This window comes from Bos mutus, chromosome 2, assembly GCF_027580195.1.
Source record: "Bos mutus isolate GX-2022 chromosome 2, NWIPB_WYAK_1.1, whole genome shotgun sequence".
NCBI classification, from domain to species: domain Eukaryota; kingdom Metazoa; phylum Chordata; class Mammalia; order Artiodactyla; family Bovidae; genus Bos; species Bos mutus.
Genome location: NC_091618.1, coordinates 93571956 through 93588833, shown reverse-complemented (window position 1 = coordinate 93588833; position 16878 = coordinate 93571956). Strand labels below are relative to the sequence as shown.

Below are 16878 nucleotides of genomic sequence, written 5' to 3'. Positions count from 1 at the left end.
TACATGTGTGATTTAAAAACAAACAACCCAAGTTCATAGATACTGAGAACAGATTGGTGATTGCCAGAAGAGAAGATGAGGGGTGGGAGAAACAGGTGATAAGGATCAAAAGTATAAACATCCAGCTCTAAAATAAAAAAGTCATGGGAATGTGATGTACAGCATGGTTACTGTAATTAACAAAATTATAGCATATTTGAAACTTGCTAAGAGAATAAATCTTAAAAGTCCTTATCACAGGAAAAAAAATTTATAAGGATATATAGTGATAGAAGTTAACTAAACTTACTGTGGTGATCATTTTGCAATATATACAAATATTTGAATCATATTGTACACCTGAAACAGATACAATGTTTATGCCAATTATGCTTCAATAAAACAAACTAGATCAGGGCTACCCTGGTGGATCAGTAGTAAAGAAGCCACCTGTCAATGCAAGAGACATGCATTCAATATCTGGTCTGGGAAGATCCTACATGTCACAGGGCCACAACTACTGACCCTGTGCTCTAGAGCCTGGGAGCTACAACTACTGAGCCTGTGGGTCACAACTACTGAAGTCTGTGCGTCTTAGAGTCCCCACTCTGCAGCAAGAGAAGCCACTGCAGAGAGAAGCCTGTGCACTGCAACTAAAGAGTAGCCCTTGCTACCGCAACCAGAGAAAAGCCCTTGCTTTTTGTTGACCCAACACAGCCAATATGAATAAATAAATAAATTTATATTACAAAATTAGATCAACCTCAAGCTTTGCTCCCATGAATGATAGATTAAACTTTCTGTGCTGCATTTCCCTTGTATGAAGAATAGAGGTAATAACATACCTACCTCATTATATCATTGCTTAGATTAACTGAGATATTGAATGTAAGGTACAAGAGATAGAATTGATACTTAATGTGGATTTTTTTTCTTGCCCATAGCTCTTCAATTTCCATGAATTTTTTAAAAAAACATTAGATGAAAATTTTCCCAATTATTTGACAATCGTTTTAACAATTTTCTTTATCTGTATCTATAAGTTTGCCTGGCCTCCTTCAAAACAAGCATTAAAGATTCAATAAACACAAAACTCCCCACCTCTCATATTCAAAGAGCGCACAAACATGCTTTGGGCCTAGATTTGCAACCATCACAGAATAGGCCATACATTCTGTTTGACTAAATAGTTTGCTTCTTCACTAAAAGTTCAAAGGAGGAAAAGTAGCTACTAAAAGCATCTTGATTTGTGTATGAAGAAGGCTAAAGTTTAGTTTCCTTCTGAGCACGTCAACTGACAGTATTCACTGAGTAACTTTGTTGTGTATTTTATATGACATAATCATGAAGTTAAGACACTTATTAACATACATACTTGAAATATCCAAATGAATCAGTCCCAATATAATAACCATGTACATTTATTGATCATTAACTATGCAGTAAGAACTGTGCTACAGTTTACATGTATAAACTCACCATAAATTAGGTAGTTCCTAATTTTTACCAGAGATCACATTACCAACATCCGCTGGATCATCAAAAAAGCAAGAGAATTCCAGAAAAACATCTATTTCTGCTTTATTGACTATGCCAAAGCCTTTGACTGTGTGAATAACAATAAACTGTGGAAAATTCTGAAAGAGATGGGCATAGCAGACCACTTGACCTGCCTCTCGAGAAACCTGTATGCAGGTCAGGAAGCAACAGTTAGAACTGGACATGGAACAACAGACTGGTTCCAAATAGGAAACGGAGTACGTCAAGGCTGTATATTGTCACCCTGCTTATTTAACTTATATGCAAAGTATATCATGAGAAACACTGGGCTGGAGGAAGCACAAGCTGGAATCAAGATTGCCGGGAGAAATATCAATAACCTCAGATATGCAGATGACACCACTTTTATGGCAGAAAGTGAAGAGGAACTAAAAAGCCTCTTGATGAAAGTGAAAGAGGAGTGTGAAAAAGTTGGCTTAAAGCTCAACATTCAGAAAACTAAGATTATGGCATCTGATCCCATCACTTCATGGGAAATAGATGGGGAAACAGTGGAAATAGATGGGGAAACAGTGGAAACAGTGTCAGACTTTATTTTTGGGGGCTCCAAAATCACTGCAGATGGTGACTGCACTAATGAAATTAACAGACGCTTACTCCTTGGAAGGAAAGTTATGACCAACCTAGATAGCATATTCAAAAGCAGAGACATTACTTTGCCAACAAAGGTCTGTCTAGTCAAGGCTATGGTTTTTCCAGTGGTCATGTATGGATGTGAGAGTTGGACTGTGAAGAAAGCTGAGTGCCAAAGAATTGATGCTTTTGAACTGTGGTGTTGGAGAAGACTCTTGAGAGTCCCTTGGACTGCAAGGAGATCCAACCAGTCTATCCTAAAGGAGATCAGCCCTGGGTGTTCATTGGAAGGACTGATGCTAAAGCTGAAACTCCAATACTTTGGCTACTTCATGCGAAGAGTTGACTCATTGGAAAAGACCCTGATGCTGGGAGAGATTGAGGGGACAAGGAGAAGGGGACGACAGAGGATGAGACGGCTGGATGCCATCACTGACTCGATGCACATGAGTTTGAGTGAACTCCAGGAGCTGGTGATGGACAGAGAGGCCTGGCGTGCTGTGATTCATGGGGTCACAGAGTCGGACACGACTGAGTGACTGAACTAAACTGAACTGAACTGAATTTTTACCCATTTTAAAGATACATTAAGTAATTTATTCAAAGTTACACAGCTGAAACACTGAATAAGTGATAAACCCAGAATTTAAATCCAGGTGGTCTGAATCCAGAGTCAAAATTCTTAAAACACTACACTATGCCACCTTCTTGAAAAAAGTAGTTATACTGCAAAACAACATACATATATCAATGTGGCCATTATTGTCTCTCCATTTTTCGGAAATTTTATTTTGAATCATACACCAGATTATCCCAGTTCATCAAACAAGGAATTTGAGCTCACAGAGGCTAGGACTCTATGATCTTATGCTTCTTTTCAACTCTAAAATAATAATATAAGAGCACGTGTGTTTTTTTCTCAGTATATGAAATAGGACTTTCAGAGAGCTTCAGAAGTCTAATTCTGAACACTTTTCATCAAAGAATAATTTAGATGATTTATAAACTTCCTTTCAGAATCAAGTTTTTTCACTTATTTCCTACTAGTTAAAGCAATCTAAGTCAGGAATTGGAAGCATTACTTGAAATGGAAGTAATGACATGATAGATAATACAGAAAAAAAAAATCTGTAACACTTCTGTGATATTGCTTACACAAAATGAAAATCCAAAGAAATAATTACAAAATATTTGTATTCTTAAATATTCAGACTCTTAACTAAAATTAATTTTACTTTTTCTAAGTTATTGGTGAAGGTAATATTTTTTGAAAAGCCTGTGTTTTCATCAAAGCCGATGACTTCACTTTGAATAGATACTGGGCAGGTATTAAAACATCTTGGATCTCAATTTTCTCATTTATAAAATGGGAATAAGAATAGTGATCTTTAATTGGGGAAGAATTAAGACAAAATACATAAACTGCCTGATACATAGCCAATCTTAATCCTTAGAAAATCCAAATATTTAATTCAATACTCCTCTTTAAAATTTCCATAGCAACACTGGCTAATAACACTATTTTTTTTCTACATGCTTCTCAAGCTGTGATTAAAAGGGAAAAGAATCACTTAAATAATAAGTGATAAAAATTATGTACCAGTTATGTACATAGAACAAAAGTAAAATCAATCATCAGAAATCATGAAATTATGCAACTTAATTGAGACTAGCAAATAGCTCAAATTTTTCTCCTTTACATACAGTTTTCCTCAGTATTCACAAATATCAAGAACTGTAAATAGAAATGTATTCTTTTATGACTGTGTGCCAAATTTATTCAGCATGACTGCAATTGAGTGGAAAAATAAAAATACGTATTACTTACTGTATGTGGCACTTGGCAATTTCAGAATGATTTGCAAACATTCATCCTCAGAATACTCCTACAAAATGCATCTGTGAAAAGAAAGAAATACAGAAGAGTAAGCAATTTGCCAAGGTCACAGAAACTCTAATCCAGACCGACACTCATTCAGACATCACATATTTTAACATACTGAAATAAGGTTTTGCAAAATATAGATTATACATCTAGCATATTATAGTAGGCTGAAGAACAGAAATGTTCCCAACTATATGCAAATCTTCCTACACATCAGTCAAGGAGGACACTCTTAAGATGAATCTGCATGTGGACTTTCAAAATCCGTGTAAGAAACACAGGCCCCCAGAATGAGCCAGAATAACGTAAGAGCAATTCAAAAATATGAGGTATTTGTAAGTGAATTTAGTTGGAGTTTTTAGGTGGTTGTTACATAATTCAAGTTTTGAAAATGTACTTCTGTCTAATACATGAAAATCCCTGAGTCACAGGAGAATTCTGCTTGATTTATTCAGAGAATTACACTGATTCACTTTGTAAATGTGCTTCAATTCTAATTGAAAACTAGGTACTGAGAAAAGCACAGACATGCCACTTGCACACCTCACAAAAATAAACAAACATTTATTTATTTTTTTTTTTTTTTCAGAAAGCCAATTATAAGGAGAAAGTTATTTAATCAGATTTCATTAATTAACGTGTTTGTTTAAAGGAAAGATGTATGGAAAAGCACAGTAATTTCGAAGTACAAAATATTTCAAAACTTAAGTGAATTTTATGCTTCTGGGTATGCTGTTTTGTTTTATAAAAGAACTGTTCAAATGAAATAAAACAAAACACAACTTAATGATAATTAAAGTAACCCTTCAAAGTACAATGTGTTGTTTCCGACAGTTCAAACACATTATAGACCATACAAATAAAAATTAAGTAGCAAGCATCTTTAGAGAGACATTCGTTCTTAGCAGCTAGTAGAATTTCTGCCCAGAGATTTGGTGCTTTGTAGGATGAAGCAGAAACACTGGCTTAACAAATCAACAGTTCAACAAGCAGAACAGGCATTATGAGTAGAACACCTAATTAATCGATCTTCTAGTGTGTGAAAGACAAGAGGGTGGCACTGGCCTCTGCCTTGCACAGGAACGAATGATTGTACTAATGCTCAACAGGGAGCTTCTCAAATAAGATGAAACTAGAGATAGTTCAAAAGATGCTTTTGAACTGTGGTGTTGGAGAAGACTCTTGAGAGTCCCTTGGACTGCAAGGAGATCCAACCAGTCTATTCTGAAGGAGATCAGCTCTGGGATTTCTTTGGAAGGAATGATGCTGGGGCTGAAACTCCAGTACTTTGGCCACCTCATGCGAAGAGTTGACTCATTGGAAAAGACTCTGATGCTGGGAGGGATTGGGGGCAGGAGGAGAAGGGGACGACAGAGGATGAGATGGCTGGATGGCATCACTGACTCGATGGACGTGAGTCTGAGTGAACTCTGGGAGTTGGTGATGGACAGGGAGGCCTGGCATGCTGCGATTCCTGGGGTTGCAAAGGGTCGGACACCATTGAGCAACTGGACTGAACTGAACTGAACTGAACTGAGAGATAGTTACTGAGTTCATAGGTAAATGTCAAAAGTAAATCAAAAAATTTTATGAAACCCTGTATTTTTATAAATTTCATTTTTCTAAGTTTAAAACTCAGAGTTTAAATAGAATAGACTGATACAAACTCACATTCACATATTGTTTCAATAGAATTACGAAGTTATAACAACTGGCAGATTTGTGTATTCCTTCATGCTGTAGCATAGTCATCCTCCTAGGCAAGAGAATTCAAACTAACCTTAATCCCATGACTTGCCCAATTTGACACAGCTAAGAAGCAGTGATCCTGGGCGTAGAGCCAGCCACTTTCAACCTCAATTTCTTCTCACGACAACACCTACTAGTCCCTACACCTCATGCAGAGCAGAAGCTGCAAACTGGAGCATAACAACCAAAACTGGTGTACGGCAATTTTTTAAAAAATTCTACACCATGATTTTAAAATATTAAAAAATGTTCAAAAGCAAGAAATTTCTCATAAGAGTCCTAATTTCTATCTTTTTTTTGGAAGAGCAAATATATCTTAAGTCTGGGTTCACAGCTTCCAGAAAGTAGAAAAATGATTGCTGCTCTCGCATGAGACATGCCTCCTGCACTCATCTAATTCCTAATTTGCAAACTCTCTCCTACTCTGTAATTTTCAAACATCAGAATGTTTCGCTCCTGATCCAAACCCCCCTTACCTACCAACCATGATCAGACCTCTTTGCAGTGAAACTGAAAGAATGATATTAAATATGTTCCAAGAGCATATTTCATTAGTTTAAGTGACTGCTTCTAACTACATTTCACAATATTGTCATAATCAGATGTTATTGATTAGATACCTCATTTCTACATACATATACATTTTTAAAAGTCAGGGGGTTGAATTTCCAGGTATTTAAATACATAGCTGATAAATCTTAAATCTAAAGGAGAAATTTTTAAAATACAATTGGCTGGTACACAATCATAAGTTTCAATCATCTCAAATCATAATTTTTTTGTTTACAGTGGACACATTTTTCAGAGAGACAACTCCTGGGTTGAGAGGTGTGCTATTCAATAAAATAATTATAAGAATAAAGAAAAAAGCCTTCAATTTAAATAATCTAGGTTAAGAGAACGATGACCGCTAAAGGTAAGGCAATGCAGCCACAATGTCTGGTTACATCATGGCATATGGCAAATAACTTAAAATACCAATATGTTTTGTGGAATGCTTAAAAAATATGGGCCTGGAATTTGAGGTAGTTGTGGTAATAATAGCCACCTAAATCTGAAACTTTCCACACATACTGTAAAATATACAGCCAACAAAAACAAGTAAAAACACACAAATTCTAGGCCTTCAGCATAACTAGAAGTTGGAGGACAATAAAAATGTCAGATTACCAGTAAACAGAAAATTAAACACCAATTTCTAACAGAAGTATCTTTCAAGCTGTACGACAGTGATCTAAAGGGTCTAGAAACTGAGGGAGAGAAGCAAAGAAAACAAAGATCCTAAGAGTGACATAAAATTCACCAGCTGAAAGTCCACTGAAACTCTGATAGTGTTGAAAAACTATCCTGACAGATTAGAACACAAAGATAGGGAGAATATTTAAAAAGATATAGAATTCAAGGTGATGCCTTCTTTTGTTTGTTTTTTCCTCAGGGAGGAGTAAGGCATTTTGAAATGGTGGGGCTGGGACTTTTCTGGCAGTCCAGTCACTAATACACCATGCTTCCATTGCAGGGGGCATGCATTTGATCACTGGTGAGGGAACTAAAATCCCACATGCCATGTGCAGAGCAGCCAAAAAAATAGGAAAAAATAAATGATAGGGCTATTTCAAAAGGACCCTGGCCTCAGCTTAAAGAAATTCTCACAAATCAAATCTGGGAAGTTGGAAAACCAGAATAAATAATTATCATAAAGAATTAAACTTCATTACAGAATATAAATTATAAATAAAATACATGAATAAAGTATATAAAGAAGAATCAGAAAATTCTTTCCTTGCACAGAATATACCTTAGAGTTAGAAAATCAACATTAAACACATATTATTAATATTATTATAATTAACTGATTAAGTCAGGAAAATATCTCTGGATTAGCACTTGTAGGTGAAAGGGTGTTGACAAACAGGATATTTCCATAGTCTTAAAGTATCTTCCCCCAAATCACTTATTAATTACAATCAAGAAAACAGTAACCTTCAATGGAGAAACAAGACCACCTTAAATAAATAATCAAGGAAAAATCATCAAAATGGAACAAACCCACAAAACAAGCCTCCAAGTATGATGCACTTGAGAAGGACACAACGTGATTTCTGTGGTATGTCTGCCAAAAATCTGCAAACTGAATCAATCATTAGGAAATATCAGGCCAATGCAAACTGACGAAAGTCTAAAAATATCTGACCTGAACTCATCAAAGTCATTAAAAACTGAAGTTTAAAAAAGACATAACAACCAAATACACATGTGATCCTAGAGGTTCTGTGAGTTATTAATACATGATAGCATTTTGCTAAAATGATATTCTTAATGGTTAAAATTGTACTATAGTTATATAGGAAAATGTACTTATTCTTAGGAAATACACACTAAAGTACTTCAAGTAAAGAAGCATGCAAAGCAGGCACTCTGGGACAACCCAGAGAGACAGGGTGGAGAGGGAGGTGGGTGGGGATCAGGATACGGAGGACACATGTATACCTGGATCTGATTCATGTTGCTTTATGGCAAAACCATCACAACAGTGTAAAGTAATTATCCTCCAATTAAATTAATTTTAAAAATAAATGAATAAAAATAAAAAAGAAGCATGATGTCTATAACTTATTCCCAAAAGATTCAGGGCAATATTATCTATATGTACACATACATATGCATATATAATTATGCAATTATAGAATGCATATACAGGTGTGTGTGTATATATATATATATATATATATATATATATATATAAACATATATGGAGAGAGAAAGAACAGGCAGAAATAATAAAGCACAGGGGTAAAATGTAAATACAAATCTAGACAGAGAGTAATCAGGATTCTTAAGTATAATAATTACAAATTCTCTGTATGTTTGAAGCTATACCAAAATTGTAAATTAGGGAAAATAGGTAGAAATAAATAAATGTCTTGCTTTCATTGAGATATTTTGGAATCACAGAAAAATAGCCAAAGAGATAATCGGTGAAGTGTTTCAAATCAAGAAAAACATTAAGAAGTTAAAAAACAAATCAGCATGATTGTTCAATGTTCTTGGACAACTAAAATAACAAAACTCCATATATATATGAAATGAGATGGTTGGATGGTATCACCGATGCGATGGACATGTGTTTGAGCAAGCTCAGGGAGTTGGTGATGGACAGGGAAGCCTGGCGTGCAGTCCATGGGGTTGCAAAGAGTCAGACATGACTAAGCACCTGAACTGAAGTGAACTGATATATACAGTATATAAATACAGTCTTCTCTATTTTATATATGTGTATGTATAATTTATACATTAATATGCATATATTTAAATCAAAGATATTATATTTTAATAACATATTTATATAAGCATATTAAATCCATAAAATAAAGGAGAATGAAAGTAAATATGGAATCTAGCTTTGGACTTTTAAATAAACCATACAATAATACTATAGTCCATGAATACAGCAATGTAAAGTTAAATAATGAAGTGACATTCACAAATAAAATTTATCAGCAATTAAAAAAGAAAAGATTATCAAACAGTCCTTAAAGGTCATCAGTGGTTTTTTTCTTTATATAGCTATTTTTCCTTAATCAGAATTATCAACTTCCATTTTTCAAATTCCAAAAAAAAAATGAAACATAAATAAAAATCTCCCTTAATTCTTAAAACAACATATTTAATTTCAAACAATATATTTACTATTTTTATTTCCAAACCATTATTTAAAGAATTGTACAATATAAATTCTTTCATAATTAGGTTATTTTTTCCTTCATTTCTTCAATATTATGTTTATCGTTACAATGCAAAATAATTTTACTGATTGGCATCCCATACATGCCATCATTTAAAGATCTATAACTTGTTATCAAATATCAGCTACCAAAAAATAAAAACCACTGTAAAGTTCCTTCTGAGTATATCTTCTGCCACAGCAAGATTGTTTCCTCAGGATAAAATATCCAGAAGCAAACTCCTGGATCAAATAGCATGAGGTTTTTAAAATTTGCTAAACTGTATCTTATTAACACAGATGTACACAATTTTCATATTTGAGCAACCCCACAACCAGTTTATATTTTTACAGTCACTGCATCCATTTGCAGCCATGACATAGTGTTTGCTGCCTGATTTGGCCCTTAGGTCTTCATATTGTCATGTCCTGAATTGAGTTTTATGCATTCTTGTTGTTACAAATGTTGAGTTTACCTTTTAAAATATGTTCAAAGAGGTTATCCAAAAATATGACACTGAAATAAAACTGTTTAAATGGAAAAGCATGGAAACAAAGCAACTTTAGTAAAAGAGCTTTTTTTTTTTTTGAGAAATTAACACTTCCTATTTTCTTGCAGAGTCAAATGTTTTACAGGACCTAAAGAAGATAGATGAAAATGTGTTACAGTCTTGTAACTGAAAACAGACCAGAGGATTGATTACTACGTGACAAGTGATGCAAGCAAAGACAGGAAATGCTACAGACCGCTCTGGATAATCCAAGCCCTCTACCAAGTCTTATTTTTAATTTATAGCAACAGTGTGTCAGTATGCCTAGATATTACCATTTACATTTTTACTATATTAGACATTAGCATGTTAAGTGTGACTTTAATTGGAGGTTTTCGTCAAACTTCAAGATACTTCAGCCACTTTTCTTCCTATCTATACTTTGTATTCTTTCAAATTCACATAGATTTAGCTTTAAATTTAACTTTCCTAGTCCACAGACTTCATATCTTGTATTATTAAGTTCTGGAGATTAATACAAATAATATTCATTATAAACATCCAATCAACCCCTTCGAGAGTTTCAACTGGTCTGCCCTGGCAGGTCACTGATTCAATGACACAAAACAAACCATGCCTTCCTTTATTCAAGACTGCATTTTCTTAACTGGCTGATGAGAACATCATACAAGATAAAAATTAAACCTTGCTGAAGTGAAGATATATGAATTCTTTTGTTTCCCTTCATATTTAAGTCCTGTCATGATGTCAGAGAATAAAATTAGATGAACTCAGTGATTTAATACTTTCAAAGCAATGTTGGTTGTTACCCACATTTGTTCTCCTCTTTGAGGTGTATGAAAAATCAAATGTCTCTTTGATTTATTCCCCTATTTTCCTAGATATCAAAGCAAGCTGATTGATCTATAACTTTTAAAGTCTTCTCTAATGTGTTCTCTCTGTCTCCCCATTTTCATTGGCCCTTAAGAGCCCTAAGCCAATGCCTTGTACACTTTCTATTGTAAATATGGCTTGTTTCTCTGTCATGGGTTTAATGATTATTTGACCAGGAGAAATTATTAATAGCAGATATTAGGGTTCATATGTCAAGCAAAAATTAAAATGAAGAAAAATTCAAAGGAATTCAGAGGAGAGGAATAGAAAGAATTAACATTCAGGAAATTAAAAATATTTAAAATGGCTCAAATAGAAAAATCTATATTTCATAAAAGGAAATATCTAGTAGTTTAGTTTTATTTAATTGTATGAAGGATTATTTTTAGAGTTAGCTTCCAAGTAACAAATTTGTTTTAACAGTAGCAGAAGAGATTATATTATACACCAGAGATGAATTTCCAGAAACTAAGATTAAGTAATCTAGTTATCTCATACTAGTTATTTTTTTTTTTTAAGTGAAGATTCTTTTGAGCCTAAATTTAGAACTGAGATCTTTCAAATCATGAGATTCAATTAGAAATGTGGTGTAAATATGTGATGAACTTCAGGTAGAAGATGTGAGTTAGCTTTCTATTGTTTTATGGTCAATTTTGGTGCTTTCTTCATGTTTTACACCATTGTTTAAATGTATCACATTTGTATTTACCTCTTCTGACAAGAAAAACTGATTGAAAGTGCATCTTTATGGCTAACAAACACATGAAAAGATGCTCAACATCACTCATTATCAGAGAAATGCAAATCAAAACCACTATGAGGTACCATTTCACGCCAGTCAGAATGGCTGCGATCCAAAAGTCTACAAGCAATAAATGCTGGAGAGGGTGTGGAGAAAAGGGAACTCTCTTACACTGTTGGTGGGAATGCAAACTAGTACAGCCACTATGGAGAACAGTGTGGAGATTCCTTAAAAAACTGGAAATAGAACTGCCTTATGATCCAGCAATCCCACTGCTGGGCATACACACTGAGGAAACCAGAAGGGAAAGAGACACATGTACCCCAATGTTCATCGCAGCACTGTTTATAATAGCCAGGACATGGAAGCAACCTAGATGCCCATCAGCAGATGAATGGATAAGAAAGCAGTGGTACATATACACAATGGAGTATTACTCGGCCATTAAAAAGAATACATTTGAATCAGTTCTAATGAGATGCATGAAACTGGAACCTATTATACAGAGTGAAGTAAGCCAGAAAGAAAAACACCAATACAGTATACTAATGCATATATATGGAATTTAGAAAGATGGTAACAATAACCCTGTGTACAAGACAGCAAAAGAGACACTGATGTATAGATCAGTCTTATGGACTCTGTGGGAGAGGGAGAGGGTGGGGCGATTTGGGAGAATGGCATTGAAACATGTATAATATCATGTATGAAACGAGTTGCCAGTACAGGTTCGATGCACAATACTGGATGCTTGGGGCTGGTGCACTGGGACGACCCAGAGGGAGGGTATGGGGAGGGAGGAGGGAGAAGGGAGGAGGGTTCAGGATGGGGAACACAGGTATACCTGTGGTGGATTCATTTTGATATTTGGCAAAACTGATACAATATTGTAAAGTTTAAAAATAAAATAAAATTAAAATTAAAAAAAAAAAAGAAAGTGCATCTTTAACTTTACTATATCTTCCAAACATAGGGTGTGGCAGGTTGGATCTTCCAAAGACGACCATCCTGCATGGACTTCTGCAACGTGACCTTGACATTTACCCATCAAAAGATGAAGTTATTTCTTTCCCTCCTGGAATCTGAGCAGAGGCTAGGACTTCTTTGACCAAGAGGCTATGTTGGAAGCAACAGGGTACCAGTCCAGGAGTAACTCTTAACTGGCCTAGCCTCTTCTGTCTTCTGCCTCCTGGCACGCTCAGTTGCCATGGAAAAACTTCAGGTCACTCTGCTGGAGAGGCCAGCCATGCTGTGGAGCACAAGGCATAGGACATGAGAGTAAAGGATACTCACATGTGGACATCCCATTCATTCAGCTTTTAGTGACTCCAGTCCCGGACACCACTTGATGGCAGCTACAGGAGAATTCCCAAGTGAGGATCTCCCAGCTGAGCCCCCTTAACCCACAGAACTATGAGAGATTACGATGGCTTTATTTAAGCCACTAAATTTATGGATAATTTCTTGCATGGCAATAAAATAACCAAAAAATATGATTATCTTGGAATTCAAAATCTAGAAGTATAATGTAATATCTAGCACCTTTTATCTATGTAAAATCTAAAATTATATATATATAAATCACATTGACCAGAATGTGAATTGTTTATATGGCAATCTACTTTTCTGTCTCTATCTCTACATGTGTCTATGCAAGTTATCTTATATCCAGTTAAAATGATTTTCAACTGTTTTCTGACTGGTTGTGCACTAACACAGGAGTTAATTACATATATGAAACATGTGTATATATGTATATGTATTTATATGCACATACACACACACAGTGTGGTTTAGGGCCACTCAACCTGTAAAACTGAACATACAGCATAAATCTGAATGCTGTTCCTATGTGAAGAACTGACAGTGTGGAAAACAGTTTAAATTTGCTGTCTGTGCTCCCCCAAAGGAGAAGGAAGACCAGTAAGACCAATGAGAAAAATCACAAGAAATCAAATTTAAGCTCAGAATAAGGAAAATGACTTACTGCAAAGAATGACAAAACAGAATGGGCTTCCCAAAAAAGGGCCAAATGAAGAGTGAAAGAAGAAGTTGAAGGTTCATTCTCCAGAAATGCTGAAAGGGACTTCAAGTTCTACTGGTTGCTGGAATGAAAAGTTTTTTAAATACCCTTTTAAACCCACACTTTTGATAAATTTGCAGTGATTAACTTTGGACTATATTATATATAATATATATATATATATATATATATTTGGACTAGCTAATATTTTATATCCTTATCATATTCTAGAAACAGAGACATGAGAAGTGTCACAAAAATTCATTCAATAGAGTATCATTAAATTCACAGCCCTTTCTCCTACTGAATCAATATTTAACAATTTTTCAAGACATTTATTGAATAACTAGCTATATTATGGACTTTGGTAGGCCTCCAGGGAACAATGAGGAATGTGAGGCCTCCACTGTGAAAAAGATTATAATTTAAACTGGGAGACAGAGGAGGATACAACTAAGATAACATGGTGTAAGTCAGCAACAACAATAGAAACAGAGTACTATGGAAACTGGAAAAAGGAATATAAAGCTTCTGCCTTGAAAATTTGGGAAAATCTTTTAAAAAGAGGTAGAATTTAAGCTGATCTTTGAAATGAAAAGATAAGTATTTCAAGGCTACAAAACAGTACAAGCAAAGAAATAGTCATAGATATCTATACCATGCCTAGGTAACAAATTAATACAGTGAATTCTTAAAATAGATCAGGAGAGGGTAATAAATGAGAAGTGAGCTCACTGGGATAGATTTCTATAAAGGGTCTTGAATGACATGCTGAAAATTTTGAAATTTAACCAGTAGGGCTTTCAAAGGTTTTTATACCCAGGAGTTACATGCCCAGAACTATTTTTAGTGAGATCCCTCTACCAACAATGTGGAGTAGGTAATGGACTATACAATGTGGAGTAAATTTATTTTAAAGAAACATGTCAGCTTTGGGTTTAGATTAGGCATAGCCTAGACTGAGGGAGGGTGGGCTGACAGGATCACCCCTCAAGATCCCTTTCCATCTTAAACTCTGTGACTTATGCCTCTTGCAAAGGGAACACATTGCAGATAATTTTTTTTTTTTTAAATGACAGATGTGAAAGAACTCTTGGGCCACTCTGGTGAATATCACAAAGACGTTGCCATTTCAAATACCCAATGAGCTTGATAAGAAGTACAGGAAATCCACAATCTCTGATGAGCTGACAATGGAATGTGAGAAGGAAAAAAATCACAAGGAAGAGATTAATAGAGCACAGCAGAAAGGCATTTTCAACTATCCTTCTGGGAGAGCCAGATAAAAATTTCACTGACCTAAATCCTTTTTGGCCTGCATCATTTTCCAAAGTAGCGTCTCTGGCTTTGGAAGGCCTAGGGGATCTATCTGTACATGTGCAATCTAATTAATGTGTGTAGGAAAGACATAATTGTGTAGGACATTTTGCTAGGTACAGCATAAAAAAAAACCATGTTGGACTGCCTTCGTGGATTTTATAATCTTTTAAAGACAGATGGATGTAGATATACATCTACAATTTGGGAAGATAAAAGAAAGGATTTATTAACTGCAGAAACCGACAAAAATGTAGGTACTTATATTAAATGCTTCATGAGTATCAATAATGAGCGGGACAACTCCTTGATCAGTTCCATTTCAAGGGGAAATGGAGCCGAATGTCAGAGGATAAATTTCAGTGACATGATCTCACACCTGAAACTGGCTGGGAGGAAAACGGAAATTTTTACCCTGTTCAGACTGGACATCACTGTAAACCAAGGTCACACAAGAAGTCTAAGGTACAACAAGCCACATGACTGCAGCTGCTTGAAGGGAGGAAGAGGTCAACCACAACACTGCACCAATCTAGAGAACAAGTTCCTTTTCTTTCCTTCCTTCCCTTGTGCTGTTGTTGGTGTTGGTTCTGGGCCACATGGCCCTGACTAGAGAGATCTATATGTGCATGGACCTATATGTGGATCTACCTTTCAAAAAGGTAGGCATTCATGAAATTTCTAATGACTTGAAGGTGTGAACCTGTACTGAGAGAGTAACACGTGAAGAAGTTTCAATTTTATCCCTGAGACTGACGCATGCTGTGTGAAATCTGAATTCTTAAGTCCTCTGAACGGCTTGCTTGATGGCAATCAGCCAAGTATATCATCAGATAAGAGCTTTAGACACTGAATAAACCCACTGTCCTTGAAGCCCCTGCACAGTGGTAAAGGCACACATCTTCCTGTAAAATACAGCCACAGATAACACAGTGTGGGTGAATTTGCTGAAAGACACAGAGAATAAAAAGTAAAAACTCTACAGGATAACATGTAGAAATGTGCTTCTTATTCATAAATTTGTAATATTGTTCATATAGAAAGATGACATTTATATTTTTCATGGCATAAGAGGCCCTTTTTTTTGACAGAATGGCTTAGCCTTATGAAAATATGTAGCTCTAGTTTGCAGATGTTGTTCATTTTGAATGAGGTATAATCCCCAGAAGCAGAAATGAGAAAAATCCTCTCTTTAACAGCATGAGACTTCAGTAAGGAAGAGACATGACAGAAAGAAAGCAGTAGGGCAGACAAAAAGAAAAACGGCTCTCACCACATGGACCCCCAGGGTTTCACAAGAACCCACTGCTAAAAACTCATTTGTAGGTATGTGTCTGTTAATGAGACTTTGGAAGCACTTGATCTTGTATTTATTTATTTTGGGTTTTTTTTTGTCTTATTTTTTATTTTATACTAAAATATAGCTAATTAACAGTATTATGATAGTTTCAGGTTCACAACAAAGCAATGCAACCATACATATACATGTATCAATTCTCCCCCAAACTCCCCTTCCATCCAGGTTGCTACATAATATTGAGCAGACTTTCCTGTGTTATACAGTAGGTCCCTGTTGGTTTTCCATTTTAAATATACCAACGTGTACATGTCGCTGACCTTGCATTTACATACTGCCGTAAACCAAGTAGATCCCCAAACCACTAGCCCTATTTATTAACTGATTATATATATTGACTACTTAAGTAGGAATCACTTCACACACCAAGGAAGTATGCTTCTGTATTAAAATATGGTAATATTTTGCTGGCCCACAACTTTATACATCAAGTTATTGTGAGATGTAGTCCTTTGGCAAATTAAAAGTACATGGCTATTTAGAAGGGCTTCCCTGGTAGTTCAGCTGGTAAAGAATCTGCCTGCAATGCAGGAGACACTGGTTCAATTGCTTAGTTGGGAAGATCCGGTATAGAAGAGATAGGCTAC

At 35.3% G+C, this 16878-nt stretch overlaps 1 protein-coding gene across 2 annotated transcripts in view; it reads right to left on the bottom strand.

Moving 5' to 3' along the window:
• GALNT13 (polypeptide N-acetylgalactosaminyltransferase 13) overlaps positions 1-16878 on the bottom strand; it is a 672291-nt gene that overhangs the window by 635203 nt on the left and 20210 nt on the right. For both annotated transcript variants that reach the window (XM_005896463.2, XM_070380823.1), the window contains exon 2: positions 3941-4011. The gene's annotated coding sequence lies outside the window, so the exon portion shown is untranslated. The remainder of the gene's footprint in view (positions 1-3940; positions 4012-16878) is intronic.